This window comes from Impatiens glandulifera, chromosome 4 (genome assembly GCF_907164915.1).
Source record: "Impatiens glandulifera chromosome 4, dImpGla2.1, whole genome shotgun sequence".
Taxonomy (NCBI): domain Eukaryota; kingdom Viridiplantae; phylum Streptophyta; class Magnoliopsida; order Ericales; family Balsaminaceae; genus Impatiens; species Impatiens glandulifera.
Genome location: NC_061865.1, coordinates 19253027 through 19264370, shown reverse-complemented (window position 1 = coordinate 19264370; position 11344 = coordinate 19253027). Strand labels below are relative to the sequence as shown.

The window sequence follows — 11344 nt, the reverse complement described above, 5'->3', positions numbered from 1 at the left end:
CTTAACTTCCTAGGATTGGTGTCCTTGTAAAATGCCCAACTGGTGAAACACTTGTCTAGAATATCTAGTTTTATCAGTTTTCAACTACATATGATATTTATGCTGGAAAGGAAAATATGGGTTATAGAAAAGTTCAGCATGTGGAGCAAATACGAGTCATTTACAATCCATTTGAATGCACATAAGCAACTAATGATAGTTCAAATGACAATTGCCTTCTGCAATTATGGACATGATATAACAGTTAGCACTTGATGCTATACATTTTTACACAATTTGATGGCATTTCTGAGCTAGCTTATGCAGCAGTTGGGTATGAAGCCTGCATAGCTATGCCGCACAGTCCTTCCTTAGCACTAATACCACGTTCCATTCTGATGTATCCGCAGTGCCATAGACCACTGCTGTTACACAGTGGTCTAGAGAGGTTCGACATGCACATGTGAAGACACCTCCCGAGTAGAACTGAAAACCGAACCCTCCTCCATCAATATGTCTTCAAATCCAGTTATCTTAGCCGCTTGGTTGGCTGCCTTTTTTTTGCTGCATTTGTCATCAGTTCCAGCGTATGACTGGTAATTGGATTCGGTTGTGAGGCCTCCGTTGATTTTTATGAACTTGAAAGCATCATCCATAAGACCGCCGTTGCAGCCTTGATCCACTCCGTTTATGTCGCAATCGACTAGCTCTTGCTCAGCCAGGGAGATCAGCTTACCAGTCGTTAGCTTTGTGATTCCTTCCATGGAAGCCACAGCCAAAAATGCCCAGCTGTCCCTATCGATTGATCAATGAGTGCGTTTTTCTTTTGTATAAGTAAATCCTACCAAAGTAAACTTAAAAGCTAACTCACCACACTGGCCTTGGTCCTTAACTGGAGTAACTGCACCTTTCTTCCTCCAGTCAGTGGTAGCAGGCACTACTGAAATGTTCCCATATCGGAAGGAATCGGTTGAAGAGGAGCAGACATGGCTCTTGAACCTATTCCTTAGGTTGAACTATTAATTCGTTAGGTCGGCAAACCGGTTCACTCCGAGTTTGTATGGAGTTTTCCGGCTTTGTTAAACAACTCAATCTGCTCCACGCTCTCTTTGAATACGTTGAACTGAGTGTAGACATGATTATGTTTCACCATCCATTGCTCGTGCGTTGAGCATTGAGGTGTCAAAGAGAGACCGTGACCGACGTGACGTAGTTTGAGAAACGAGGGCTGCGAAAATCAAGAGTAAAGACATTCCCATGTTCTTAGAATTCATCTTAATTCAAATGTTGTTAACTAGTAGAGGTAGATTTTGCTTTCTAAACTCACATTGTTTTATACCGTGCCTTTTGAAATGTTCTATTTCCCTTTTACCTTTCTATTGCCCCTATTTTGTTTTCAAATATTCACTGAAGAATAGGAACACTCCAATTTTACTAATATATAGTACACCTGAAATTGATTGCACACATGTTTAAAACTTATTGTATTTCTCATTAGAAACTAATCCCTATGTAACAATATATAATTGTATTTAAATAGTATATTATGTAGTTGTTGTTTTGAATATTAATTGTTTAAAAATTTTTAGTTTCTTTTTTTTAGAAGAGGGTGTGTGTTTGAACATTGGGAGATAATGTAACAATATATATATAATCAAAGAGTTCGGATGACCAGGTCGAGAGCTGTGATTAATTTGAATATATATATGTGATAGTAAATGAATATTTAGATCAGATTGTGGGTTGACCTATCTATAAACTTAAAACAGTTAAAAATAAAACAAAAAAATATTATATGTATGTTTCGAACTTGCAATATAACCAAACAAATACAACCATTTAACCAACTAGGCTAATAAGACTATATTTTTAATTAACACCAAATTTGATGAATGTTGAACATTATTCACAATATATATAGGTTCAAATTTTTAACTAACTAATCAATATATATAATTAGGGGTGAACAAACGGGTAAAACTAATCAGTTTTGTCCGATCCGTATTAAATCCAAACTAAATTTATCCAATCTGTAATCCAAATCATTTTACTAATTAATACGGATCGGATATGAATTGGATGAAATATGGTTTTGACAATCCAAACTACAAAAATATTTATATATTTCTTAATGTCAACTTGAAATTATTTAATAATTTTAAATTCATTAGATTATTCAAATCAAATCCGAATTAACTCAATCTGAATTTAATCCAACACAAAATAGTTAATTCAATCTTGTAATCCGGATTCGATTCAGATTAGTCCGTTAAATGCTCAACCCTTGATTAAAAAATCTAATTACTTAATTTATTTTTTAAAGTTTAATATGTTTAATTATAAAAAAATAGTATTAAATTTTGTATTTTATAATTATTTTTTTATTTATAACTTGAATCTGAAAAAAAAAATCTTGTTGACTAAACGATGTAGAAATAAGTAAAAATAAAGTGAAATGTAATTTAAAAAAAAACAAATTGAAATTTATATTTTTGTTTAGATAGTTTGGATAATTTGGATAATTTGGATAATTCTAATTCAATCCGATTTAATTCGATCAATACTCAATCCAATCCGAAATATCCAATCCGAATAAGTATATATCGGATTCATATTAGATTGGATTTCGGATTAATCCACTCATTGCTCACCCCTATATATAATGCTTAATTTCAATGTGTCTAGATTGCCGGGTCAAAAGATGTGGTTAATTTGAATATATATGTGAGAGTAAAAGAATATTTGAGTTGGATCGTGGGATGATCCGCCAATAAACTTAAAACGGTTAAAAATAAAATTAAAAATATTATACGTATGTTTCGAACTTTTAACTTAACAAAACAAGTACAACCCTATAACCAAGTGTGATTGGGATATGATTTGCCTAAAGATCATAGGCCGATAACAATTGAAAGAAATTAAAAAAATATGAATCAAATATTTGATTAACCAAAGTGAGAGGTCACGATGCTAAATGTCAATTAAGATTGGTAGATTGTTTTTTAAGGATAAGAGACATGTTAAAGTGTGATTGTGATGTGGTTTGTCGAGAGATAAGATGTCGGTAACAAAGGATTGTGAGGTCATGAGATGAGTGGTCGATTGATATTAATGATTGATTTGTTAAAGGATACGAGGTCTGTGAAACTTTAATTGAGATTGATGGTTGATATTTACGAGGATATTAATATATTAATGAGTGAAAAAACGAGTTTAGTTAATTAAAAAAGAAATTAACATAATTTTTTGTTTTAATAATAAATTTAAATAAATAAAATTAGTAATTCAAAATTTATTTAAAACAATATTACAAAATTTATTTAAAACAATATATATATAATAATATATATATATATATATATATATATATATAGAAAAGAAATTTACACATTTCTTTATTTTTTAATTCAAAATTTATTTAAAATAATAATAAAAAATCAATATTAATAGTATAATAATAATCCATTTATATATATATAATAAACCTTAGTAAAAAAATTAATAAATTTAATTTAAATATAGTAAAATAATAAGTATTTATTAAATATTTTAAAAATATAAATATATATATATATAAGTATTTTTAAATTGTTAGTCATTTAAATTATTTATGCATACACAAAATTATAAATATAAATCAATAATCTTAAGTGGTTTAAAGGTTAAAGTGTTATTGCTACATAATAGAGACCATGGTTCAAATCCTGTTAGGCACAATTTCTAAATTATTAGAAAACATTGATGATTAATACGAGAAATAAAAACGTTGATTTATCGAAGTGAAGAGATAGCTGGATGCGAATGATATTGGTTATAATTTTCATGAAATTGGTTGGTGGGTAAATGACATTCACAAAATTAGAGATTGATATGGATGGATGGTTAAAATATGCGATGAAATTGGTGGTTGGGTAAATGATATTCACAATTTGGAAGGAGATGGTTTGTTGTTTGTTGATTTTACCGAAGTGAAAGTGTAAGGTCATAAGATTAAAGGTTAATTGAGGTGAATAAAAATATGGAATGGGTTGATTGGTTAGTCGAAGTGAATATGTCACACGATGAAAGGTCGATTGGGGAATGGTGGGCTAAAGTGACGGTAAAAAAGATTGATAATGTATAAAAGTGAAAGTTTAAGGTCACGGTATGAGATGTCTAATTAGGGTGGATAAATGTGAAATAAGATGGATTGGTTAGTCGAAGTGAAGATAATAAGTCATGTTGTTTATTGTAAAATATGTCAGGAGAAGAATTATTTGACTAAAATGAAAGTAAAGTCTCGAGATGTGAGGTAGATTGAGATTAGTGGGATAAAAATGTGGAATGATATGGTTTTGGTTAATCGATGTAAGTAAGGTCACTCTATGAGTGGTCGATGGAGAATTTATGAGTCAAAGTGAGAGTAAAAGAGATTGGTAACGTTGGAGATGGTTGATTTGACCGAAATGAAATTGTATAAGGTCACACAATATGAGAGGTTGATTATAGTGTGGATAAATTTAGAATGAGATAGTTAGTTATCCGAGGTGAGGATAAAAAAGTCAGGTTGTATATTATAAAATATGTGAGGATATGAGTCACGAGATAAGAGGTCAATTGGAGATTGGTGACCAAAGTGAAGAGTAAAAGAGATTGGTAATGTTGAAGATGGTTGATTTGATTGAAGTGAAAGTGTAAGGTCACGTATGAGAGGTCGATTATTGGGGTGGATAAATGTGGAATGAGATTAATGGTTAGCCGAATTGAGGATAAAGAAGGTTGAGTTATATGTTGTAAAATATGTTAGTATATGATTTGTTTGACGAAGTAAAAACACAGTCTCTAGATGAAAGGTCGATTGTGAATTGATGATAAATGTGGAATGAGATGGTTAATTAGTCAACGTGAAAGTAATGTAACAAGATGAGAGATCAATTAGGGTGGATAAATGTAGAATAAGATGTATGGTTAACTGAAGTTTGGATAAGAATGTCAGGTTGTATATTATAAAATATGTGAGAAAATTAGTTGTTTGATGAAGTGAAAGTAATGTCTTCGAGTTAATAGAGGTCGATTGTGATTGGTGGATAAATATAGAATGAGATGATTTTTAATTAGTCAAAGTGAAAGTAAGATAAAAATATAAAGGTCGATTGAGAAAAAAAATTGATATTAATGGTTAAAATATGCGAGAAGATTAATTGTTTGACCAAAGTGAAAGTTAAGGTCACGAGATGAGAAGTCTGATTTGAATTGGTAGATAAATATGGAATGAGATGGTTGGTCAATCTAAGTGATTTAATGTCACGAGATGAGAGGTCGATTAAGCATTGATGGTCTAACGTGAGGGTAAAAAAAGATTGATAATGTTTGACATTTTTTTAACTAAAGTGAAAGTGTAAGGTCACGAGATGAGAGTTCATTAGAAAATAATATGTGATGAGATATGTGAGAAGATGAGTTGTTTTACCGAAGTGAATAAAATATTGAATGATAGTGTTTTATTTTTTATTTTAATATATTATTCGTGATTTATTAAAAAAAATTTAAACATTGAATACATATTATTATATTTGTTTTATTAAATTTTTTGTTTTTATTTTTATCCGCGTGTATCGCACAAGAATCTTCTAGTTTGATATAAGAGTAAAATTTTCTTCAATACCTATACGTCTTTTAATATTATTCCATTTTTTAATTTAAAGTTAAATGAGAGTTGTTGGATGCTACAACTAAAATTTTCCCCTTTTTTCTTAATTCTAGATAATTTTGAATCCATATATTTTGAGAAATTTAAATTATTTGAATTTTTTTATGTTAAATATTATCTACATAGATTAAAAAAAGAATAATTGTTTATTAATTAATTTGGAAATTTAAATTTTAGTTTTCATGGTCAAAATGATACCTTTACATAAAAAAAAAAATGATTCAGCTCTAACAACAAACTTTTGTTCTAATGTGGCTATCCATCTAAGGCACTATTATATATCGCTTAATAACTGTCTGAATTTATCTAACTCAGTTTTTACCAAGAAGCATGTTGACCACTTTCATCACTAAATGACACTAGAAATTGGCTCGAATGCCTCATTCAAGAGACTTAGGTGCCACAATTGAATAATTTGAGTCTAGAATGAAAACTGAAATCAGTTGAAATTTAGACTATGTAGATGATTTCTATTAATTGAATATAAATAAGAATTCAATAATAAAATTTTATGGGTGAGTCTCAATCATAAAATCGAGTTTATGGGTTTGTCCACATTTGAAAAATAGAAAATGTAGCATTTTTATGATACATAGATAAATAATATATAATATGATATTTTGATAGTATTGTTGTTTAAACTAAATGACTTAAATTAAAGTTGTAAAGTTTAAAACATTTTATCAAACAAGATAAAAAAAAGACAATTTTATTTGATATTAGTTTTTCCATTAATCCAAGTATATTTGGATTTTATTTTATTGCATAAAAGTAAATTGAAATATTTGGATTAAATTTTTAATTAAATGAGTAAGTTAAATGGGGTATTAATATCAATATGCAAATTAGAAATTTTCATCAAATGCAATGATAAATGCATACGTTAAAACCTTTCAAAATCAATTGATGAAAATACAATTGATTGCATTAAATGATTTTATTCCTACGTTAAATAAATTAGTTATTATGTTGATTGACTAATTTATTTTGATATAACTTCTAAATGGATCACATATTGTTCAAGACAATAACATTTGCATAATTACATAGTTTTATCCTTCAATCCCCATAAATGAACTTCATTGTTTTTCAATTTCAACATCACAATAAGCTAGATACTTCTTAATTTTTCAGAAAAATAAAACCTTCCATTGATCATTTTATTTGTGATTTCACACAATTCTTCTTTGATCTCGATGATATTTTATGTACATAGTGTTTTTTGTGCTGAATCACTACTAGATTCGTTGTACCTTGGGAGACAACAATCTGATAAACTTCAGCACAAGAATGAGACAGTGAAACTGTTTTAAGAAAAATGTGTTAACCACATACCTCGAATCAACATTTATTTTCGGTGATATATATTGTAATTTATTTAATTTCTTTGTAATATTATACTTTTATATTTCATGTGATTTTAAGACAATATTACTAACAAAATTGCTAACATGGAATTATCTCCTTCTAGTATACCAAGGCAAGAAAAGTCGTGGCAAGGTCAACTTCAACTAAATAAAGGGAAACTACACCTGAATCTCCAACTAACTCTCCGTTAAGCTAATGTTCAAGCTTTGTTGGATTCAAGTGAGATCCTAAATCAATTGATAGATAAAGGGGATAGTGTGATAGAAATGATATTCATTACATAAGTCTAAGACACATAAACAATCTCAAATATAGTTAGATATGATTGAGGTTGAAGACTTAAAATGTGATGATAAATATAAGTACAAATATTGTCAATTACTTCTCGCAAAATTGAAGCCAAGTACTATAACACACTTAAAATGATACTTAGATCATTGTGGTAAACACTTGAATTATAAAATGATGCTTGAGAATAAAGTTAAACATCAGCAACTATTATAAGGCTTCGAAATTATAAACACAACTATGTCACATTTGTTACTTGAAAAATATTTTTGTATGGAATGCATGAAAGAAGCTCTGCTAATTGGATCATAATACATCCATTTACTTTATTAAAATGAAGAGTGTTTTAATATTTTATGTATACGTAAAATGTTGGAGTGGAATCACGAACAAGAAAAAAATTGTATGGTTTGCTAAAAATGTGAGTAAGATTAACCTCACAATAAATTTATGGAAATCGAAAAAAAGTAGAGTACATGGTCATCATCGATTATTGGATTGACTCATCTTGTAGATTGAAAAAATGTGTTCTCATTTTTTTTTTCATATTCCTCTTCGTGGTGGTTCTCAAATTTTTGATAATCTTCTAAAGTGTGCAATGGAGTGGGGAATTGAAAATAAGGTTTACATTATTTATTTTGACAAAGTGAGTGCTAATGATGCTGCAAGTATATGCAGGAATATTTCCTAAGAACAACCAAAATCTAGCTTGTGTGGGAACATTATTCAGGTGTTGTGCACGTATTTTAAATAGACGAATCCCTTAGTTTTAGTTATGTGACTTTTCTATCGCAAAAATAGAATAATAAAGTCCTCTATCTCTACATGCGGACAATGAAATCCAACATCACATGTATTAGTAGATAGAAACAATAACAAAAAGTAAGATTATTTGTTATTGTCAATCTCATGACCACATTTTAACCTACCATTATACATTTAAACAAGATATACTAACTTAAATTCAGTTTGTACACAAATGCAGGTCATTAATGTAACATTATTTATAGCATGATAGAAGTCTCTTTATTCAATGTTTTTCATTCAAATATTATTCAAACAAGTAAGAACTCAAAAATTAATTTAAAAATTAGGACAAAAGATTATACTTCATCTCATCACGCAAGTAGCACACATTTTCAACTTGGACATAAGGTGAAAATATCTAAAGTTAAAAATGAGTGTATACAATAGTATTCATTTTCAAATCAAAATAGATTAGATCATAATAAATCAAATTTACATTTCAAACAAAAATAAAAGCATGCGAAAGAGAATAAGGCCAAAACATATGCTCTTTGTAAGAATTTGTTACTTCTCCTTTATTTTCTTTGGGGATTTGAGGAAAGAATGAAATGTTAGAGTTTTGTAGCTTCTGTAACTTCCCTATTGTAGTTTAGTTATTTAAAGACCTTACAAATAGTTTGTACTCAACTTTACATCATCAAATAGAGTAAATATTAGAGAATTTATCATGCCACACAAGCAAACTAATAACCACATAAGAGTAAAACCAACCAACACAATGTTGAAACAACAATATTGGACCATTAAACAAGTTTCTCGCAGTTATACCATTCTCCATAATAAATATCAATTCCATTATAACTCCATTATACAATCTTGATAGGATCGGTGGTACCAATAGTGACTGGGGTCTGGTTATTGATAACAACTAACGATTAACGATTCGATTTTAACTCTGTTAGAAGTGAAAATCTGTTTCTATTCTTCACAAATCCTTCGAACTCTTGAAACGGTTTCAATAGAAGAAATGTTCGTCGGATTTGAAGCTTTAACCAATGAAAGATTAAAGACATAAAGAAAAGAATACAGAGAGTTGTTTATGGATGTTCGGAGCAAACTCTCCTACGTCACCCTTTCTTCCACAACCGAAAGGATTTCACTAAACTCTTTGAATCAAATACAGTTTACTGATCTAGCTAACACTCTATTGAAAAGAAAAACCTATGTTTAACTTACAATATTAAGAACAATATTCTCTCAGCTAGACAATTTTTAATTCTTTCTCTCTTGAACTTGAATGATGTTTTAAATCAGTAAGTGCAAGAGTGATTCGGTAAGACAGTAATGTGATAAAAGTAACTAGTGATTCGGCCGTTGTCTTTGAGCATCTATTTGTAGTAGAAGGACACCAACAGTCGAATCTTCTTGATGGACACGTGGCAAGCGTCCATTGGAAGGCAGCCCAAAGGACAAGAGTACAATAGACTTTAAGCAAATGGATAGTGGTCGTACCGAACTGGTAATGCGCCTATCCTCTCTGATAATGTCTTGTACTAGACAAACCGTTGGAAGGACATTTGTGTACGTGGCGTTCGTTCATTGGATGTAATTAGCTGGCTTGTCAGACTGCACAGGAGTGAGTGGAGTAGAGTAATAGACATCTAGTTGATCGTGGGTAGACGTATGCTAACTTCAAACAACTACTGAAGTGAGGCATTAGACGTGCTCCATTTGACTGCCTAGTCTAAAGGAGTTAGACGTCAACGTCTAATAACGTGTTCCATTATATCAACAAGTCTAATGGAGTTATACTATAATGTCTAACTACGTATCTGTTAGACTGCAACGTCTAACTACGTATCTGTTAGACTACAATGATTAACTATACATCTGTTAGACTACAACGTCTAACTACGTATCACTTCATACTTGTTTGAAGAAGTTAGACGTCAACGTCTAACTACGTGTCTGTTAGACTGCAATATCTTACTACATATCTGTTAGAATGCAACGTCTAACTACGTATCTGTTAGACCTTAACATCTAACTACGTATCTATTAGACCGCAACGTCTAACTATGTATCACTTCAGACTTGTCTGAAGGAGTTAGATACCAACGTCTAACTACGTTAACCATTAGACTACCACGTCTAATGGAGTTAGACCTTGACGTCTAACTACGTATCTGTTAGACCTCAACGTCTAACTACGTAACACGTCTAATTAACCTACTTAGACCACGTCTAAGTTAGCAAAGTATGATGCACCTGCACATAAATAATTAGACAACTTTGCTTCATTCATATTTAAACATCATCAAAATTCAATTATTTAATATTTCATATTTTCCATTAATTAACTATTTTCTTAGTTTTCCAAATAATTTCTTCTAAGTTAATTAACTCTTTACTTAATTTTTCCCAACAATTTCCCCCTTCTTGATTATTTAAGCCAATTATCAAAATCAGATGAGTTCATTTAATCTCCAAAAAAACTTCCTTTTTGATGATGTTAAAACCATGCAATCTTAATAAAACAATAAACACCCATCAAATACGATAGAAATCAAAGTAATTCACAAAAATATTCAAACATAAGTTTTAAAATATGAAAACAAAAGAAAGAGATTTATGGTCCTTCCCTTTTTACGTTTGGATCAGCTTCTTCTCTTAGTAGAGGGTTGCCCGTTAGGAGGTCGTGAAATCGAGTGATAGCGCCTCGGATGCCTCTACTTCCACCACCTCTATCGCCTCCAAGACTTGGACCTTTCTTTGATGGTCTGCATCTCACTTTGATTTCTTTAGAAGCTTTGCGTTTTGATTTTGATCGGGTTCCTCTAGCAGCTCCACCTCTTGAGATACCACCTCTAGAGCTACCTTCCCCCTTTTTAACATTATCAACTTCAATAATAGTTTTTTCTTTAGTAGCAACAATCTTGACTTCTTTAGCAACTTGTTTAGCTCTTGCATAAGAATCGGCTTGCTCCATTCGCTCGGCTTCAGCTTTATTCATATAATTGGTCATCTCCATCATTTGGTCTCGCAAGAGATCCATTCCTGATATAACATTTTGATAAAGCTCCAAGGTGAGAGATTTGGATTTAGCAAACCGCTCTGATTATCTATTGAAGAAATTCTTCTCAAACTTGGTGTATGAAGTATTAACGATGTTGAATTAATAAGTGTTTCTCTTCATTGTCTTCTCCAATTCCTTCTAAGAGGCAAGAAAAGAAGACATATCTTCCTTGCTTGAAATCGATCTCTTCTCAAGAT

At 30.6% G+C, this 11344-nt stretch overlaps 1 pseudogene; it reads right to left on the bottom strand.

Annotated features, from left to right (window-relative positions):
• Positions 1–227: 227 nt before the first annotated feature.
• LOC124934884 lies at positions 228–11126 on the bottom strand (annotated as a pseudogene).
• Positions 11127–11344: the final 218 nt, after the last annotated feature.